The 22720-nt window shown below is 32.4% G+C and overlaps 1 protein-coding gene across 1 annotated transcript in view; it reads left to right on the top strand.

The window, feature by feature from the left end:
- The window catches only part of LOC148620207 (ankyrin repeat and fibronectin type-III domain-containing protein 1-like), a 208995-nt gene that overhangs the window by 587 nt on the left and 185688 nt on the right, over positions 1-22720 (top strand). The gene's annotated exons all lie outside the window — the stretch shown is intronic.

Raw genomic sequence — 22720 nt, 5'->3', positions numbered from 1 at the left:
TGTTAATACTTTCAAAAATCTCCTCAGAAACTACTATACAGAATTCAATGAAAGTTGGTATTGCTGTTTTTTTTTTTGTCAAACATGGCAACAAAGCATGATTCCTTTACATACTTAGTTAATAGGGCATGGTATGCAAAGTGAGCAAGTGATTCAGGCTCTTTGAGAGCCTTTTGTTTAGGGATGGCAACAAATGTTTGAATACTTGAGTATTTGTTTGGAAGACAGAGTACTTAAGTATAATTTAAGTACTCTGATACTCGTTTTGGTTTTTTAAACATCTTGATGCAGTTCCCAAATTAAGTTCTAATTATTAAAGCAGAATGTCCCTTTGGTATACTGATGAATATAACATATAATAGGAATAGCATACAAACAGTTCACTCAGATAATTAGATACTTATGGTAAAGGTGATTGTACGAGGATTCACACTAATGGTCTCAGTCTTGTATTCTTTGCCCTATAGGATTCTATAGATACCTTAAATTTTCATGATTTTTAAAAAAAAATAGACAAAGAGTTTCAATCTAACTTTTTACCATGTTTTTCAATTAAGGAAATGTCAAAAATAATTTTTAGGTCCATTTTAAAGGCACGAAATTTGGTACACCAGGACAGGTTGAACTAAAAATAAACTTTTTCTACTTTCACTTTGATTTTGAGTTCATAAAATAGACCCCTTTTATGATGCATTATTTTTCATGGAAATACTGTTTTTCCTCAAAAACAAGTTTTTTGTGTCATAGCTTGATATTTACGCTGTACTTTTGATGAAAAATGATAGTCAATTGCTAAGTCCCAAGATCCAAAAAACAGGAAAAGGCAAAAAGGAAGTGCACTATATTTTTAAGCCTCCTTGTTTTGATGTACACCCGCTCAGGAATATGTAATACAAGACTGATACCTATTACTAATAAAAACTTTTAGATATCTTTAAATGTTTTTGTTTTTCTATAACTGTGTTCAATTTCCAACTTAAAGACAAAATATCTCTGTCCTTCTGTTTTCCTGTGAATTTTGTTCCTATTTTCATATAAGTACCCTGTAACAGTATTAAGTCAAATATTTCAATATCGCAAAAAAAAAAAAAAACAAGTTTCTATAAAAAATAATTTAGTTTTTAACACTTTCAACCCTGAAATAATATTTTTCGCGAACTTTGTTAATAGGGAAAAGGAACAAGTATCAGTGATATTATTCAAAGTTTAGGTTGGTATTCGGCATCCGTGATTAAACTTTAAATTTTATCCATTATTATTTCAAAGCATGCCAAGAAAAGGATGGTTAATTGTCGACGAACTTTTAAACTCAAGTGGTTCACTTATCTGGTGGCGTTTTATCCAAGGAACTGCTGTTTTAATCAAATTTATTTTGCGACTTTTTTGCTGCCATATTTGTTTATATTGAAGATTCAAGATTATCAATCAAAGAGAGATAACTCAAGTAAATTAAGTGACGAATTGGATTAGATTGCCACATGTGCTCTATGTACCTAAAAAAACGCACTTAATTGTCTATTTTTAAAGTCAGCCTTCGAACTTACCAAATTGTAATTCTCAGTAGGTCTATCCATAACAGCTAAGAGACTGACGTTATGAACACTGTGCTTCCAGAGTGGCTTTATTAAGAATTTTTTTTTTTTTAATTTTTAAAGTGCTCGTAATAACAGTATTATTTTTAAAATAACATTAATGTATAAATAGCATTAACTAAGATAAAAGTGTTGAAACAACTAACTACAAATGCAAAATGCCAACAAGAAACTTAATAACACTAAACTGTAAAAAAAAAATACATTTTGCAAAATTGAAAGAAAAAAAACTTTTCTTTATACACATGTATTTTTAATTTTTCATTATTCTGTTTAATACATGTAAGTACATGTACATTGAGTGTATACTAAATGCTAGTACTAGCATTTTGTAAAACATTTGCTTAATTTTTAAAAATGATTGATTTTCAGTATTTTAACTGCATGTCCTTTTTTCATTCACAAGATTTTGTTTAGAGTATTCCCTCTCATGCTAAAAGTAAAATTTTGCATGAAAATATGTGAATGATTATTTGTTGTATGTACAAAAAAGTATAATGAGTAAGGGAAGTTTTGTTTTACAAAGATTTTTCCCAGTTAATAAAGAAATAATAAAGTCTTAATAACTGATTAATTAATGTAAGTAACAATGTGAATCCAACTTTCAATCTCCTAATTATAGCAATCCTTTTAGTGTGAAATTTAGTGAAACACTCTGGCTGACACAAGTATTTTCCACAGTCAGCACATCCAAAATTAGTTTGTTTCATTTGGATGGCCTCATCATTCATATGTCTTCTGTAGCAGAGATGGCATTTTGACATCTTTTCAAATGTGGTAGGCATGTCCCGCTGTTTAAGACGGTTTTCCACTGGTGTCAAGGTTGGTCTTCCCCTCTTGGTGGTGGAAGTAAATCCATTCACCAAACTCTTAGAAATCATCAAAGAAAAGTCCAGAAATTACATGCTAGCGTTAGTGTTCAACTGGAATAACTTAAAAGCATTAAGTTTGGCAATTTCAGTCAGTATAAAGAAGACACGTTTACTCCATTTGTTGGTCTTGTGTTTGAAGCAGTAGTACTGGATATATTGATCTGCAGTGTCTACTCCTCCCATGTAAATTGAATAGTTTTTGACAGACTTTGGACATGGAAATGGTTCTGGAGAAATTTCCATCCTGGTTGACAACTCTTTGAACCTCAGATGTTCCATTGTCATGTATAGTTGACAACATGTAGACATTCTTCTAGTCTTTCCATACAGAGGCAACAAGACATCCTTTTTGCCAAAATTTCATGTCACCCCATTCATTGATGCCAACTGGTTTTTTGCACATAATGTCTCTAGGTAGACCTCTTCTATTGTATCTCACTGTGCCACAGGCTGATGTTCCGAAATTTTCATACAGATCTGAGAAAAGTTCAGGGCTAGTGAAATAGTTATCAGTATAAACATGATAACCCCTGTTTGTCAAATCTGAATTCTGAAGGTACCTTTTTATATGTTTGACCCAAGGTTTTCTTGTGGATTTCCATTTCTACCTGGATAAATGTCAATATATTGCAGATAGGAAGTTGTTGACTGCTAAAACCCAGGCTTTTACTCTCCATTTGTGGGGTTTTTGAGGCATATATTGTTGGAATTGCAATCTACCTTTAAATGGAATCATTGTCTCATCTATAGTAATATTTCTTCTTGGGGTGAATTCTTGCTGAAAGTGAGAGTTGAAATGATTAACAAGGGGTTTGACTTTGAAGAGAGGATCGAAATTTTCATGGCCAGGAAGAGGTTTTTGTTCAGAGTTGAAAAAATGGAGGTATCTCATAATCTGTAGAAAGCGATCTCTGCTCATAGTTTATGGAAATAAGGGAGAAAGAAGAAATTAATCTGTCTACCAATACATCTTTGCTGAAGGTTTTTGATCAATCCCATCATGAAACAGAGCCCAAGAAAAGCACTCATTTCAGGTATTGTTGGACAAGACCATTGCATTTTATTTTAATTTGGATGCAATACTATTTGTAACTGTGCATACCGGTCATTTTCAGTGACTAGAAATTGAATAAATGCTGCGCTCAAGAACAGTTTTAGGAAATCAAGGGGCTCTTTCTCTGACCCCATGTTCCTTGTTGGCCTTGTTCTGCCATTGGGATTGAAAAGAGGAAAACCTCTCTCATGATTAACAAAGCCATCATGCCAACCATTATTCAACTGGGCATCACCTCCTGAACCAGGGAAACCGTCAGTATCAGACTCTTCAGAACTTACTTGACCGTCAGCATCAGTATGATCATCCCCTATAACCTTGTAGTTGCAATAGTCTTTGGAGCCTAGCTTCAGCTTCCTGAACCTCTGCTTGATTAAAACCATCAAATTCATCAGAATCAGTATCAGACGACAGGGATGTCAGAAAATGATTACAGAAACAACCTGGTGCAACCTGAGTACATGCATCACGATATAAACAACTTCCTTTTACCACACATCTGTGGTTGTTTTATTTCAAATTTACGCTATCAAAAGCTGTAAAATACCACCAGAAAAGTAACCTCTTGATTTCTGATAATGTACGACCTAAAGATATATATTTTTAAATCGGAAGACCACTTATATTTTGCGTCTTTCCTCGATCCACCAAGTGTCACTGAAACACGCCATGTTGTTTACATAACTACGATAGGGCTTTCCTGATCTATTATTAGAATATGTTTTGTGGTTTGAGAAATAAACTAAAATAAACACGAGATAACAACTGCGTGTACAGTTCTCATTCTCTGTATCGTTATTATACTTGTTTGTGTCGAAAAACTATTTCATACGATGAAACTCTACCGAATACTTCCAGATGGAAAGCGGATAAAAAAGGGCACCTGTCTGGAATGTTGTACAAATATATTTTGCCGTCTTCACAAAGGAAAGCCCATTTAGCGAGGAAAAATCGGACGACTGGATTTCCAACCATTAAATATGTGTCGTTTGCCATTGGTTTGCCAATTTACATTTGGCAATTTAACGAAACAAATTGTTCAATGGTTAAACAGATATAGACCACCATTTTGTGAAAAGTTTGAATGAAATTCCCCATTTATTTAGTAAAACAACAATCTGATAAGCTTCATTTATAACAAAAACAGTTTATGATTAAATAGGCATAATAATCCTCATATGTCAGTCATTTATTTTTGACAGTTTGCGTTATTTTAACATGCATATTTGTATTTCGAAAAACGATATCTAAAAATAGAAATTCATGTATCCTTAAGGATAATTTCGGCCTGGGGACAAGGTGCTAAAAGGATACTTTTGGCTTGGGGACGAGGGTGCCAAAAGGATCATTTCGGTATGAAGGGGTTAAACATTAAAGGTGGTGTGTGTTAATATGACAAATGCCTTAACTATTCTTTGAATACCAGATTGTTTCAAAATCTCAATTTTTTTGGCCCATATTCACAAATAGTCAAGTTTGGACCTTCTTTTTTTAGCCTTAACACAAGGGAACCTCTTGATAATTTAAAATCTGCTTACTGATACAGCCAATTTCAAGAAGTAGAAGTTCTTGTTTACACAAAGTTAAAATAGATTCAAAATGTTGTATACTTATCACTATTTTAATGAAAAAGACATCTTGGTTCCCAAAAATGCTAATTTTCAGTCAAATTTGGTATCCTGGACATTTGTAAATGTAATCAGTAATTAAAAAAGGAGAAATATCTCAAAGACACAGATAAATATTTTGCAAGAACAGTAAATACATGTAACATACACAGAAAACATCAAAGTTTCTACTTACTTCACACACTATTGAAGAAAGTTCATTTTTTGTATGTCATTACCACCAATTTTTATAAGCTGCATTAGAATTTGAGTGGAAGTACCATTAGAAATGGTCATTTATGAGATAAAAAATTTTTATTGGTCAGTTTTCACTTTTAATCAATCAAATAGCTGTAGTACAGCACTTCTTGAGCAGTTTAAGTAGAATAAAAGTGAAAATACAAAAAAACATTTCTCTACTCCAAGTATTAAAATTGTCAAAAAATCAAATCTGTTTATAATTCAGCAAATTAAGTCACCCTATTTATTTCCTATATTGTTGTTTTGAGAAAACTTTTAATAATAACAATTGCAATCCATTGGTCATCTTTTAATCTATAAAAACATTGCTAATTTCCAAATTTGGTAAAAATATGTCATAAAAGTGAAAAATGAGGTCTTGCATTACTTTATTCCATTTAAAGTTACTCCATTTAGTGTAAAATATGATATATTGTTGCTTGAAAGCTTCTAGGATAATTGAAACTCATTTACTAAAATCTCACTTTCCACTTAAACTGTGGTTATCAGGTCTCAGTCTTGTATTGTTTGCCCCATAGGCTTCTATAGTATAGCTTAAATTTTCATGATTTTTTAAAAAATAGAAAAGGAGTTTCAGTCGAAGTTTTGACCATGTTTTTCAATTAAGGAAATGTCAAAAATATTCCTTAGGTCCATTTTGGAAAAAAAAAGTCGCGAAATTTGGTAGACCAGGACAGGTCAAACTAAAAATACTTTTTCTACATTCTCCTTTTGTTTTGAGTTCATAAAATAGACCCCTTTTCTGAAGCATTAGTTTTCATGAAAATACTGTTTTTCCGCAAAAATTAAGTTTTTAGTTCAACTGGCCATAGGCCATTTGAGCTATTGCCATCACTTGGTGTCCGTCATTGTTGTCGTTGTCATCGTCGTTAAAAATTTCCTCAAACATCTTCTCCTCTGAAATTACTGAATAGATTTCCATGAAACTTATAATGACTTATAATGAATTTTGATCGGTTAAAAAACATGGCCTCTGTTACTAAAAATAGAACATAGGGGTCAGACAGCAGATTTTTGCATATATCTCCAAAACCATTAGGTTTAGCTAAATTCTGATAAGGGTCAAAGTATTCAGCATGATGATATCTATCTGCAGTCAAATTTTGGTGATAATCTGTTGACTCATGTTGGAGTTAATGCCCTTTTTGGACATTTTTTGAGACTACTATACAGAATTCCATGGAAGTTGGTATTTTTGTTTTTTAGGGTATCCTTAACAAAATGACTCCATGTAAGGGTTATTGCCCTTGAGAGGTGAAAAATGACTTTTTCAGTTTTCAGCCTATATCTTGAAAACTGATTGATAGAATGAAACTTTCAATTGCTGAAATGATTCTTATGATAAGGCCTACAAAGTCTCCAGGGATCAAAGTTGTCAGTCGACTCCATATAAGAGTTATTGTCCTTGAAAGGCAAAAAATTACGTTTTTTGCAGTTTTCAGTCAATTTCTTGAAAACTATAATAGATAGAATAAAACTTTCGATTAATTAAATGATCCTCATGATAAGTCCTACCAAAGTCTTCATGGATTCATAATTGTCGGACAACTTCTTGTTGGAGTTATTGCCTTTGAAAGGCAAAAATTTAACCTGGTGAGCGATTCAGGCTCCTGGGAGCCTCTTGTTTGTGTTATAGCTTGATATTTACCCTGTACTTTTGATGAAAAATGATAGTCTGTTTGCCAAGATCCAAAAACTGGAAAAGGCAAAAAGGAATTGCGCTATATTTTTTAGCCTCTATGTTTTGACACACACCTGCTCAGAAATATGTAATACAAGACTGATACCTAATACATGGTTCATTAACCCAGAAACTTTAAAGTTATCCTGATTGGTATAAAATGAACATGTATTTATTGTTCTCTTATTTATGACAGACTGTGAATACTTTATTAATAAAAAGTCCCTGTTGATGAGAAACTATAGCTTAGTACAGTTCATTTGTAATTTGAAGTCCAATATTTTGCGAACAAATAATAGAACAAGTAGTCAACACTGCTAACTTCCTTGGAACATATGATACAGATTGTGTCTGTCAGAGTTCATTAACGTAACGATGGTTTTTGACGTGACTCTTTTTTGGTCGACTTTAAAACCTCTACAGAGCTTATGTTTCCTGTTTGATATATTGACTTAAAATAAAGTTTACTTGACTTGACTTGGTATATACACAACTAATTATCACTTTTATGAGAGGCTATTTGGTGAATCTGGTCAGTTTTTATTTTCCAAAGTAGTGTGGTACACATACTAAGGTTGTAGTCTTTGCATTTTAGTTCTGGGATAATTTGTATGTCTTTTATTAAGATGTAGAGCTATTGAAGCCATGATTGTTTAACTTGTATATTAAAAGCAACAACAAAATTACAACATTCCAACAGAAGTCAGTATTGTTCTGTTGTCTTATCTGAGTACTTGAGTACTCATGAGTATCATGAAAGTGTACACGAGTATTAAACTTTTATCTTTTGCCACCTCTGTTGTTTTTAATATCACTTGCAACTACACAATGTAGGGACTAAGTTATGAGGTGCAGTATAAGTTGAAGTTATTTTTTTTTAAAAAGAGGGACTTACATACTTACGGAGGCCCTCAAATACTTTAGGACTTCTTCATTTATCTGTGGACCTCCCTAAATAAATTTCTGCAGTTCTTTTCACTAAAACTAAGTGTAAAATTAATTGTAAGTTATGAATTTTTAAAACTTTGAACTACTGACATCATAACTACTATTGTAATATAGTGGTCCTGAAATCAAATTGTAGGGATTGAGAAATATTTTAGGAGCCCTTGAAATCAAATTATGGAGGTCCAGAAAAAAAACCGAAGTGATTCTGTCCTTCATTCTTAGTAATGGTCTGCATCATTTTGCACATCTGTCAGTCTGTTTAAGCATTTATCGGTAACCTGTACTTTTTTCCTTTAATCTAGTTAGAGTTACAACTGAAAATGACAGCACACACCAATTGTTTGTAGTCCCACTACTAGATGCTTTGCTGAAAGTACATTGTAATGATCAGTATATGCTATTATTAGATAACTGATAAACAGATAAATATTTACTTCTGATATTAAAAACTGCCACAGATAGATATGGAATAATACTTACTTAGGATTTTGATTCTGACACATCATGTGGAGTATCTCAACTTGTGCTCACAAGCTCGTCAATGTATTCCACATGATATTGTCAGTATCATAATCGAAAGTAACTATTATTCTTTTTAGCTGTCACAATTGTATTGTGGTGTGTATTTAAAAGCTAGCAGCAATGTTGAGATCTCTTTGAGTTCTGTGGATTGTGACTTTCATGCCTGGAAGTGATTTGCTTATCATTTGGGGAAGGGGTCCACGGTCCATGCAATTACATTTGGGAAAAACACTAAAATTGTGACTTTGGGAAATAAAACAAAAATATGAGGGCAAGGATTTTAATACAGTATTTAAAAAAAAATCGTTTATGTGGACCTTTCAATTCCATTGTACTAAAGTCCACGAGTTGATCTCTGGATGAAAATTTTTTAACATTTGTGAAGAGAGATGACTCGGTATATCTTACAAATCTCCACCAAATTTCCAAGTCACAATTTGGAACTTTTCTGTAGAAATTTCGGAATATTACAGCATACACATGTATTTCCCTTATGAATGGTGCTGAAAATCTTAAATAAATATATTTCTCAGGTAAGGCCAAGAAAAAAATACCTGCTCTAGAAAACTAGGGTCAGTAGGTAGTTTTTTTTTCAAATTGATATACTCCCCCACCCCCAAACAAAGTTTCATCCAGTTTGTCTATCTGTCTACATTTCTTGTAAGTGAAACTCCTCCTGAACTGCATCTTAATATAAATCTGCTGAAAATTGAAGTTCATACTTGAAATAATTTGTAAAACTGTCTACCAACCCTATCTGTTTTGGAGTACTCAGACTATGGAAAACACAAATATTTTAAAGTCTGGCCTTATATTTGCAAAATTGATATCAGCACATATTGACTACTTCTAGTGTTCCATTTTATCTTGGAGTTGTCTCTCTTTGATTACAAGTTTCCTTTAAATCTCAAAATATGTTCTTTCGTGGATTTTAAAAAAAGGTTGACTTTAGAAACTTTAAATTTTGTGAAGGGATTGATGGATATGTAACATATATTTTCTACTAGAGAAAGGTTGGTTGTAGAAGCATCGAGGGCCATAAAAGCAAATTGTTGGCATTTTATTTAAGTACCAATCCTTACAAAATTCAGACAGTGCCTATGGTAAGGTGATTCATGTTGTAGAAAAACCCACAGAACAAATGATGATTTTTTGGTCTTCATATGCTATATTTATATGTAACAATGGTCTTCACTGTATTTAGATCTGTACTTTGGAGAAAACTACACTTGAACATTAAAATGAACCAAATTAAACCAAATCAAGAACAATAACTCTTGGAAAGTGCTAGTTTCATGTACAATCTATATAAATTTTATCTCAAAAGCACAACCCTCAAATGAAAAAGTAAAGACTTGTTATGTGATCAGTAACTGTTTCTGAACGAGAAATAAAAGTGATATTGGTAGGTTTTTGACATGCATGAATCACCTCCTGTCTGATTTTTATAGAGACTACTACTTAATATGATAATGATGCTGTTGTGTTGTAGTTGGTGATGTTGATCAACAGGTAAGAGTTCCTTTAAAAACCTGCTTTCAGCTCTGTGTCTGAATTAAAAATTCAAATAATCAATTCCTGCTGCAGACCTCGTTCAAATTTGGGTCCTTTCTCTGTTCTCAATCTAATAAAGTTTGCTAATACAATATTGATTGATTTTTGAAGTCATTTTTATACCACCACTGGGGCTATATTGGAATCACCTTGTCTGTCCGTCTGTTACACTTTTCTAATTGCTTAGCTTCTATTGGAGGGAATGCTTATGATACTTGGTATGTGGCTTCTACTGTGTCTCCCCTTCCAGGTTTTGATGGTGATGATTGAGTGGGGGTATTATTAGCATAATGTACTATTTTCATATAATTCAAACAACATCGTAATTTATAAAATAGTATACATGTACATTTACATGTGTTTGGCTGTTTTGCTGGTTATGCTATTAAGGAGAAGTGGGGGGATGGTTGGTTGGAATCAACTTTATTTCCAGGATTTTTTTTCCCAGTATGATTTCTGACCAGACTTTATTTTACTCTGGATTTTTTTTCCCAATCCAGATTCTGTGTTTTTCTACCATTTGCATCCTACTGTTTTATTTTACCAAATTGTTTGTTCATTGTGGATTTTTTAAAGAATACATTTTTATTTCAAATTTAATTCTAGCACCCCCATAGGAGTCAAATGGTTGCTCCCTTCCCATTGAATGAAGTCATTTATTTTGTGTTTTATTTATAGAAAATAAACATGTTTATCATGCAGTGACCAACTACCATTTTCACTTAATGTGATAAATGAATACAAAAAGGAACACAGATGACAATGGTATTGTCATAAATTAAATAGATAAGATATACTCAACAAACAAAATTAACTTGACTTTTATTTGAACCATAAATATTTCTACGAGATGTTTGTTTACTGCTGCGGATGGAAGGGAAATATATGTTAAGTTGTTTGTGATGTAAACAAGATAAGTGGTTTACTGGTTGTTAGGAGAGTGTTAAGTACCTGATAAAAAGTGATGATATTTTAAAAGAAGTCAAAATGTAAAATTGACATATTTTCAAGATCAAAAGGTGTTATATACATGTACATACAGTCTTAGAAAGAAAATGGGGATGGAATGGGGCTGATTTAAAAAATGTTTCAAAATGTGAAGAACAAGTGAGAAAACAACCTGTTAACCTTCCCACATTTTGGGTAGGGGTGGGGAGGAGAGACTTCCTTCCCACATTTTGGGTAGGGGTGGGGAGGAGAGACTTCCACAAAATCAATGAAAAATATCAAAATATAAGATTTTGTATAAATTCTGTGAAAAATACTAAATAGTTGAATTTTTACTGAAAAAATTGCTCTTAAGGAAAAGTTGGACAAGCTGCTAAAAACAAATAGAAAGAAAATGATTATTTGTGTTCTGAAATTTGTTATCTTGTATCTGATATCCTTTTGATTTTATTTCAGTCCATACAATTTTAAGAATTTAAAACATGTATTTATTACATGTATCAAATTAAGGCAGCAACCATTTGATTGACATAAGGGGGGGGGGGGCACCAATGGTTTTATTTTACTACAAGATTGTCATGTACTATAAGTAAAAGTTAACGTCACATAACGCTGAAAGTAAAACACACTTTTTTTCACATTGTTGGAGACAAATCCCCACTAATTCGGAAACAAAACTTTCTTTCCAAGTAAAAAAAATCCATAGACCCCTTACTCTCCCCTGACAGAAAAGCAAATGGTTGATGCTTAAGTGCTTCAAAATTGATATTGTCTGCACAGAAAAGCATCATTTTTCTATGAAAGCTAGAGCAGTTAAGCAGGGTCTTACAATTTAAAATGTCATGTAAAAATAATTGACTGTTTTTCAGAATTGAATACAGAGGTCCTGCCTATGATTACATAAAAGGTACACATTTATAAATGCCATGATTTAATATTTCCTAAATTTAGTTGTCATACGCTATTGTAAGTGTTTTTAAACTGGACAGTTGTAAGGGGTGGACGTTTAACTTTGCTTGGTACTGCTGAAATATCAACTCCTTACAGTAACCAAATAAAATATTTGATGGTTGCAGGGTCAGAGGAAATTTAGACTAGCATCCTAGGAGCCTTTTTGATTTATTTCATTTTAGATGTCGCATGTTGCCTACATGTATGTAGGACTCACTAGCATGCCCAGTTTCACAAACATGGCCGATCTCACAAACATGTCTGATGATACGTCACAAACAACAAACCTCATTGTCGTATTAATTTAGCTACAGATAAACAGCGTTAGATATTTGAACAGACAGGAAAGTCCAGTGATCCCGGCGATGGCACAAATATTAGCATTGATGTGCAGTTGGAACATAGCTTCCCCAAATGTTGGGATTAGTCTTGAACAGAGATTATATTCAAGAACCTGTACATTGTGATTGTGATTTATTTTTTGTATTTGTTTTAAGACTTAATTTATAACAGATTAACGGTTCATTTGTGTCTCTGCATTTATATTTAATGCATTAACTTTCATTACAAAATATTTCAGCTAGTAACTAGCCCTGAAATGCTTTCTTAGGGTAAAATCCAACCTACAAACAAACAAACCAAAATCTAGTGCTTAATTTTTAATTATGACTTAAGCATTCACAAGTATCGAGAATCATGTACCGGTAAGTGTCAGCAAGTTACTGAATTAAGTGTGCATATTTTGTGGAGAAAACACTTGGGAATACAAACTTCAATGGTGTTTACAATTCAGATGCCCCTTAATTGAGCATACAACTTTGATAAATTGTAATACAAATGTACTAAAGTATTCAGAGACAAACTTTTTAAACATTACTATATCAACTCCCTATAATCATGTTGGATTTTTGTTAACTGTTTTGCAAATAATGGATACAGATATTGGTTTTAACAATTTAGTATTATTCTTTTATGTTTGTTGGTTGGTTGGTTGATAGTCTTGTTGGTTGGTTGGTTGATAGTCCTTAGAACATGTTTCAGGACTGGAAAGTGATGAATATGAATCATACATTGTACTCCGGTCACACACTTATATTGGGAAGACCTCAAGGATTTATAATTTCTCTAAGCTTCCAGCAAATATAAACAGTTTTGTTCGAGATTTATAAATCGTACATGTTTGTGCGATCAAATTGGACATGCATATGAGAGCGACTGCACCATAGTAGTATGTACTTGTTTTGTAATATCCAAGACATGAACTGACGTCACGATATGATCGAACCTTACTGTGAATTTGGACACCTTTGTGAAACCGGACATGAATCTGAGTCTTACACATACAATGTATGCTACAAATAAAAAAGGAACTCTACTTAATAGAAAACGAATACAACAAAAAATCCTCTCATTTGAGTCTTAATTTAGATTTTGTAATACAAGAATTTAAATCCTGTACATTTTTTGAAGCAGAAAATAATTTCATGTTTCACTTAAAAATCTATCATTTATCAAAGTCGTCTTTTAGTTACAAGTTAAAACAAGGATATAAACAGGAAATTAATTTTTGTATTACTTTAGATAGAAAAGAGTAATTAATTCAGTAGAAATTAGCGAAACATTGCGTTTAAATGTGAAGGAATTGGGCTGTTAAGGTTTTTTTTTATGCCTGAGACTGTGATAGTACAATATATAGTGTACATGTACATACATGTAAGTTCATTTTGATAAAAGTAGTAAATATTTGTAGTAAAATATCTATATGTTTTGTATTAATTTACACGTAATGAAGGGTGTACTTCTATGTTAACACATGATGGCATATCATGTATATATTTACAGAGGTGGATATTGAGAAGAGTCAAAGGCTGTCATTGGTTGATTTTTACAAAAAAATGAATGAAATTAAAATTTTCAACGAAAAGGGGTTTTGACCTCAGGAACTTTTCTGGGTCTACAACTGTTTTTGCAGCAGAATTTGTTTTTGTAAATTCAATACCACTTAAGTTTTTAACCTGGAAGCAACATAATATAATGACTTTAAGTCTGTCTATCTGTTTTATCTGTCTGTCCACACTTCGTGTAGTAACTTTAATTGAATATTATAATCATTTGAATGCATGTTAATTTTATTAATTGTTTTTAACTTTAAGTTTCAGAGTAAGGGGACTTGATTTAAATGCCAAATTGTTAGGAGGGCATATAATGGGCTTCAGTGTGGCTGTTTCAGCAGTGTTTTGCTCATGTGTGTACATACATTTCCTATTAACTAATCATTCTTTGATAAATCAGATGAAAACAACAGTCTTCAATGGTGAAGGCAGGTCTAGTAGCTGCTTAACTCCGTCCATCTGTACATTCGTTCATTCTTCTGTCATTCTTAGAAGGGACCGTAACTCTTTGTGATCTTCAACATGAAATGTATTTTACCAACATTATTCAAACTAAGCACTGTATTAATACCGGTATTCAAAATGTAGAGGTGTATATTTTCATGATAATTAGTTGCATGTCTAGATAAGCATATTTTGATTTAGTCATTGTACCGTCAGTCTTATATCCAGAAGTTTATCTTTATTATGATTTTCAGCGATTTCCTATAGGAAAGGTGATGAAGTACAGTATCATGTTACTCATGTAGGATGTTGTTTTAAGTAGTTGTCAAAGTTTTTGATTTATTGGAAATTGGTGTTAAGTTGGTGTTGAATTGGTGTTTAATTTAGGTCAGTTATGTAAGTTATGATAATTAAAATAGTTGGTGCATAGTTAGTGTAAAATTGGTGTTGAAAAGTATATAAGGGCTTTGATTTTCAGTTTTAAATAAAGATTGGAGATTGAAATTTAGTAGTAGAATAAAATGGGATAGGTGGCCAAAAAGGAGAGAAGAAGGAGAGAGAGAGGAGGAGGATTGCAGATTTTATGTTTAGGAATATATGGTTGCAGACTGAATGTAAAATTGGAATTTATTTTTATGTGGTTAAGGGAGGTGTTTTTCGAGACAAGCGATGCAAGAGGAATATTATTTTTGTGAGTTGTAACTTGCTGTAATGGAAGTTAACTCATTGTTGTTGATGATGTTTGTTTGATGTTTTGACGTATACTTGCCTTAACAGAAAGTATTTGTATTCCGGACAATATGTTCCGAGGTTCCGTACAATGTTCCGAGGTTATTGTGAATTATTGACGTTAGTATAACTTGCCTTAACAGGAAGTTATCGTGTTCCGGACAATGGTCCGAGGTGACGTACGGTGGTCCGAGGTCGTAGATTGTATGTGTTAACGATAGTGTAACAGGAAGTTATCACTATATGGAAAATTCCTCAATTGTTGATGTCTGTTGTGTTGCTCCCCTGTACCATTAAGGAATTTGAGAACTTTTAGATGATAACTTAATTGAGTGCACCGTATATGTTAGTTTTCGTAATTTTCTGATTTCAAAATAACTTTTCATTCTGTAACATGTATTTTATGTATAGTCGTAATAAACTGTAGATTAGTGACAATTCTCTTTATTTTGAACCCGCCTTGAATTGTGAGTAACTTGGCATCAGTGGTTATAACATAACAGCCAGGAGCTTTGCACATAATCGGCCGCCATGGCAAAAATGAGGATGTGCACCTCCAACCATGGATAAATTTGATTTATTTTTCCTACATATCATAATTGCATTACTTTTGGAAATTTTGAACCAACAATTTACTTTTTTTGTTTATATGCATAATTGAAGACACTCAACTGCTGATGAAAATACAACAGTGACACAGGTCTAGAAATGTATTGGTTTTATTCTCTTCTAAACATTAGCTACAAGAACATAATTTTGGAGGCATATACAGTCCATGTCATATGTGGTATCCCTTATAGGTGATGGGTTCTTTTTTGCCTTGAGGATGTGTTCTCATTGTACTTTTTTATGAAATGTACACTTTTTATTCAATTATGTCCAAGAAATGCCATGGAAGACAGTTTTGCTTTAGCAATAACCGCTAATAATATTTATCTTTGTAAAAAAAAAAATGATGGTTAAGTGTGGAAGACAATTCTGCTTTGCAGTAAACCTTTTGTAATAAAAAATGGTATAAATGCATTCATGAAGAAGAACCATGTATGTATACTATTGTTATATGGATGTTAAGAGTTGCTATGAATGACATGCATGTAATAAACCAAAGACTAAATCGGTTTATTTTATTTAGAGAAATGAATATAATGATCTCTGAGTGTACTAGAATCAAATAACATGCTAAGAGTCATATAACAATTTATTGAAATGAATGCAGGTAATGGTCTTGTGAAGTGCACTAATGAAGTCTCCTTTGTGAAGGTTACAAAAGGTATAAGAGATTAGACTAAATACTGAATTAATAACTTTGTGCAGGGAAATGAGAAAGCACAATGGACCTAAAAAATTCTTTTGTATTTAGTCGTAATTTGTAAAAAGAGATTCACCCTTTTTTGATCAAAATGGTCTAATTGAAAATAAATGGGTTTGAGCGAATTGATTAAGTTAAAGGATGTACCAGTGCAAATAATTAAGCAGACATTATTTGGGTGGACTTGGAAATTGGATATCATTAAATGAGTTGTTCTATATTCATAATCTTTTGTACTTGCTTAGTACATGTATTAAAAGCTGCTCCATTGATAAATAGTATATTGAAAAGATTAGTGATTGGAAGTGAGAAATTGTTTAAGTTCAGGGCCAGGCCATACTTATTATATTATAAGATTTTTGCAGAGTAATATACAGAAGCAAGTGAAAAAAACATATTCAATGCTTGTATTTCTCTTATGAGTGACAGAAAATTGACCTTTTTTTGAATCTGTTAGGTTTTTTAATCTGTATCCATTAATTATTGATGAAAGAACCCACATACAATTTGCAGTCATATAATGTTATGGCACAGTTGTCATCACTAGGGGACACCTTGTTTCTGTGCAATAATTTTAATTGTGGTTGACCAGTTGTTCTGAAATTCTGATTTGATTTTACTAACCACTAAAGAAAGGTTCCTATTTAATTTGGACTTATATTAGTTGCCCCTGCCATTTTAGAAAAAAAAGTACCAAAAAGGGAAAATAATTGGTGTTTTAATAAAACCTATGTAGAATGTTTGCTTATTTCCGATTTTAATTATGTCCTTATATAATTCTGGTATTACAAGCGTATCAAGTAGATTTTATGTATTTTTGACTTTTCAAGTTATAGGGGTCAAGTAAAAGACTTCTTTATATTTGTTCTGATTTTGAAAATTTTCAATTGAATTAAAAATTTTGTGTAATATAGTGTCTAAACGATTTTTTTCCGTAATGAATTGTAAGTCCCTATGCTAAAGTGTGTAAGGAACTAATATTGTACTTGCCCCAACTGTTCAGGGTTTGACCTCTGTGGTCATATCATGCTGCACTCTGCAAAGCTTTTTATGATGATAGTAAAGTGAAATTCCATGTTCTTACTGTCGTCGTAAATTTTAGACCATAATTTACATTTCATTAAAAAAAAAAACTAATACACATCCTGAATCTTTTCCTTTGTTGGAGATGATAATATAGGAAAGAAGGATAAAACGAAAGTTGTTACCCAAAAAAAGTTGCCTGTAAACTGCATTGTTTTATTACTGTACTTTGATTTTGAAGAAATTCTGAATTTTCTTTGTTCTGCTAATGCAGAATTTATTACTTTTGATGTTGGAGCCTTGCAGAGCATACTTTAAAAGGTGTGCTTACACATGTTGACAACCTAGTGGTGATCTCTTAATATATTTAGGTTATACCCTGGTGCATTTGTCCTGTTTAACCATATCCGTTCTCTTTTCTGTTACCTTTCTTTGAAAAGTTTTGTTCATTTTTATCAACAACTCACAGTCTTTACGAAGTATGTCAGGGAGTTACATTAATGTAGCTAGAGTCTTACCTGATTACTACTGTCTTGTAATGTGATGGTTGCCACTTGTGGAACAGGATATGCTAACTCTTCCAGAGAACGTTTCTTTGTATCTTTGTTGGAGTATAAATGCTAGTGCTTTTGTTTCTGTGTGTAAAGTTTTTCTTCAGTTTTTATATGTATTTGTTTTTTATTCTGTATGATGCATTATGTAAGTAGAGTCTGTTTTGTTCTTAATTAGACCATGTTTAATACGAAAAGAATTGATTTCAAGTATTTTACAGTAAATGGATTTTAAAAGAATGGCATTACATAATTTTGGTAATTTATGTTCTAAGTAATAGCACTTATGTTAAAATTACCCAAAGTTCAGGATTTTATAAAATTATTACCATAAAACCCTGTAAAAAAACTTTTGATTTTTAATCAAGTAGTATGAGCTGGTCTGGTATTTTTGTAGTGGCTGATATGCTGACAACTTCTACCAAGAGCATCAATACATGTGTTGATTGTAAACCAAAGCATATGCTCAATTTGTAACTTGAAAATGTACTCTACTTGTGGGGTCAGATTTTCAAATTTAAAATGGATTATATTTGATGACATAACTGGTATTCTTACGATTTTTCAATTCAAGGGTACTTCACACAATGTTGTCATACAAGTCTTAATTTTCTGTAAATATAAATACGATTAGATTTCACACATAAAGATAAGGTCTTGGAGCAATAAAATTTTGATTGAATTGTACGAAAATCACATTAAATATCTTTAAAATTTCAAGTATTATTGTTACAATGGGTTGAAGTTGTTCATTTAAACCAAATTATCATAAGAAGATTAAAAGGGTTTTGATGACATTTATTACGATTTTTATCGTAATTTTCTCATTGTAAACAAGTGGTATTTACCACCTAAGTTGTCACAACACCATCATGGGTCGTTTGAGTGTTTACCAGTAGTTGAAATGGTTACAGGGAAAAATTTGAGTACTGTGATAGTATTACTGTTAAATGCATAATTCTGGATGATAAAATTAGGAAAAATCAAGGTGGGGGGGTATTTTGTCCAGAATACCTTCGATATCAAATTTCTCATGGTTTTGGGTTTTCTGAAGTGATCAAAACCCATGCTGATTAGAACATCCATTTTGAACTGACAATGAATCCAGATTATTAAATCTATGAAAAAATGTTCCCATGAATCAAAAACAATTGCAGACATTTATTTGAGTATGGTAAGTACCATTGGCTATTACAGTATTTAAGTCAGGATTATTTTAGGTGCTGATTAAATGAATCATTGATTTTAAACTTGCGTAGTCTACTGGCATACTTAAATGAAAATAGATTAAGTTTCCAAGAAAAATGTTGAATGTTTTCCATTTTAAACATTGAGACCCCCAAAAAGGTTGTCAGGTGATGATGGGTTATGTCCCTTCGAAAACTTGCTAAAATGGCTTGCATTTCGTAAATATGAGAAATGAATACTTCACATTTGATTATTCAACCCTTCTTTGTGATACAATTGCACACTGAGCTACATTCTGCACGAAACGACTCGCACAAAAAGGGGTTTCTCCACTCTTAGACACATTTGTCACTAAATCTAGCAGGTACAAATCTTTGAAGTCTTTGATGTATGATTTAGAAAAGGGAGGGCATGAACTTTAGCTTTCTACACTACCACGAGACCAATGGGTTCTTGTGGTAGAAAAAATGGGTCTAACAAAGACGAGATTTCTCTGTAAGCAAATGTTTGGCTAATACATTGAAACCTGTGTAAACTGTATCCTCTATTAACCAAAAACCACCATAATCCAGGCATTGACTGAGGTCCTATTATGTCTGTATCAATACATTAAAAACAAAACACCTGTTCTAAAATTGGATAAGGCGTTAACTTGGCTTAAGATTCCTCTGTTCGTAGAACATTTAAGGGAACAGTTTGGAATGAAATCCTAACAGGATCATTTTGCAGAAGAAAATACATGTACCCAATGCATTGCATGATATAATTGTAAATTTGTTCAATTCTGTCTCATGGAAAGCACTTCTTATTTATTACTTGAATAAACAGTTTACTATAAAACATGAACAGTATCTTATAATACAGGAATGTTCAATGAGCACCCATACCTAAGCATTCTGTAAGAGTCAAAATCTTACATTAAAGTGGGTAATACTTATGTACCCATATCCAAGACATTTTCAACAGGTCTGAGGTTTAAAGTAATAAATTAGGACAGACCAAAGTAATTGTAATTTTATTTGACTTTTTTGGAAAATTATGAAATTTTGACCGAACATAATTTTTGTTAAGGAAAGGAATAATTGTTACCACCAACAGCTTAAAAACATTTTCCTCATTAGATAAGACATGGGAATAAATGTAGGAAATTCCACGTTTTCATGTGCTGTTGTTAACTTGTACACAGAATTAATAAGAAGTTTTATGTATATATTTTTTTAACTTATTGAGCTTTAATCATGCGAACTTGTAGATGTAGTCCACCATTATTGTCCGCTAGGTTGTATGTGATGTCTTTGAAGTTTAAGAACTAACTAAACTGTACTTCCAAGTTGGAATGAGAAGGTGGTAGAAACATTAGATGTCCACCTCCCCCCCCAAAAAAAAAACAAACAAAAAAACAAACAAACAAAAAAAAACCAAAAAAACAAAAAAACAAAAAAAAAAAAAACAAAATAAAACAAAATACCAAAAAAAAAAAAAAAGAAGCAATAAACTATTCATACAAAGCTGAAAATGAAATAAATAAATTAAACTGCCAGTTAATTTGCAAAATTTACAATGGAGTAAAAGAGCAAAATTAAAAGAAAACAGAACAATAAGAAACAGAAAATCAATTAGGCCAAGCCTCATAAAACATGAAAAACATGGTCTATTTTATAGTCCTCATTGTTTTACATATTCAAGCTTTCGGCCTGTCAATATAGACATTCTCAGTTCAAATCCTTCATTAATGGCATTGTTTCTTAGGAGCCATTAAGATTTTACTACAGTTGGACATTTTAATGTTGAGTCCCTGGCTTATGATAGTGATATATTAAGGATCGGGAAGTACAATGTCTTTGGTTTCCTGGAAACCTTTGAAGATTTGTCTGGAGTCAGTTTTTTAGGATTGTAATCTTTGATTTATGATTGGAACATGAAATGATAAATGAAAGCTGTGAATCGTGACGTTGGTCATGAATATGAACAATGCTAAATGCTTAAAAGGGCAATATGTCCAAAAAAAAAATTTCTTTTTACTTTTCTATCATCATCTAACCCTAGGCAGAGAAGCAGAGAATATTTTCTTTTTTTTTTTTTTTTTTTTTGGGGGGGGGGGGGGGGGGGGAAGGAGGGCAGGGATTTTCATGCTTGTTTCACAGGCCAGATTTTTTTCATTATTGATATAAGAATTTTTTTTCCTGGGGGATATTAACTACAGACTGCCGGATTATTTTTAGGTCCTATTATGGTGTCATGCTGTTATTGTCTGCAGACCTTTGTTAACTTGACATTACACTTAATTATGTACATGAAAATGGCAGTTATAAAGTCAAGGCAAGAAGTTTCTCAGTGAGCCTGGTCAGGGGAATTTGACAGTATTCCATAGGTTGATCTCTGAATTTCTGGAATTTTTATTTTTGTTCTGTGTCCTGATGCTTTTCCGTTATTTAAAAGCACCACTGCCCTTGACCGTTTTGTGAGAAATTTTTTTTGGGTCAGAAACGATTCATGGAGACCGGAGGCGTTGTGCAAGGGACACAATCTTTTCCCCTGACCCTGCTGACGGGGCCCAGTAAATTTCAGATAAGCTGACTGACTGAAAACAAACAGATATGGACATTTGAAGTGTATGTACCTCTGTTACCTCTCACTCAAAATGAAACTGTAAAGTGTATATAAACCTGAGGTTAAGTTACTTGTTGGTTGAATCTCTCCTGTTATCTAAATATGACCCCTTATCATATGCCATATTGACCCCCTTTATTCAGAAAATTACTCCGTTTTACTGTCAAGGGGGTCACTGGCCCCTTTTGCAATTTTCTGGAATGAACACTGCCCTCAGCAGTTGTCTAGGGTCATTGGTGTAAGTTGCTCCAATATACTATCTTACATGAATTATTGCCCTTGAAAAGTCAGTAATTGGTATTCCTGAATCTTCTTATGTTTCCAAGTGAACGAATTCATTCCAACTCTAGGAAAAACACAAGAATTTAAAAGTTTCCCCATTTTCTGTAAAGATTATTTGGCGTAACTGGCAGGTCACACAGTGAAGAAAAAGGGAGATTTTCACTAGAAAAATAGTTTTTTTTATGGATTTAATGTAAAAAGTAGATTTTTTAAGCTTATAACAATGGTCTTACCATCTACAAATAGAAAATTGGTATCAACTTTTTGGAAGGCCAAAAACGTTTCAGGCAAAAGTTTTGCTATACGAATATGTTTATTTTGGTACTTTTTTTTTTTCAGTAGGGCTGTATATTTACGAAACAATTATGGACTTCCCAGTTTGGAATAATGTCTATATTTAAATGAAGGTTCAATAATGCATTTGTCAACTTTGTGGTAGGTTTGACAAAACAAAATACACTAAAACTCTTTTAAACTGTACCATGAATAATTTGAAAACCTGTCTAAATCAGCCACATTGAAAGGTCCTTTATCAATTCAAATGTATTTAAACTTGGGAAAACTGAAAACCTGTCTAAACCAAATTAATGATATTGTCCAAAACAGGTTTGTTGAGTTTGGATGTATTTCATTGTATATTTTTTCTTTGATGAACTTGGTCTCCCAGTTTTGGTGAAGTATATAACACTTAGGACTACAGTA

The sequence above is a fragment of the Perna viridis genome, chromosome 4, assembly GCF_037379345.1.
Source record: "Perna viridis isolate PV_CMFRI_1.1 ecotype Kerala chromosome 4, ASM3737934v1, whole genome shotgun sequence".
Classification (NCBI taxonomy): domain Eukaryota; kingdom Metazoa; phylum Mollusca; class Bivalvia; order Mytilida; family Mytilidae; genus Perna; species Perna viridis.
This window is presented reverse-complemented; position numbering and strand designations above follow the sequence as displayed.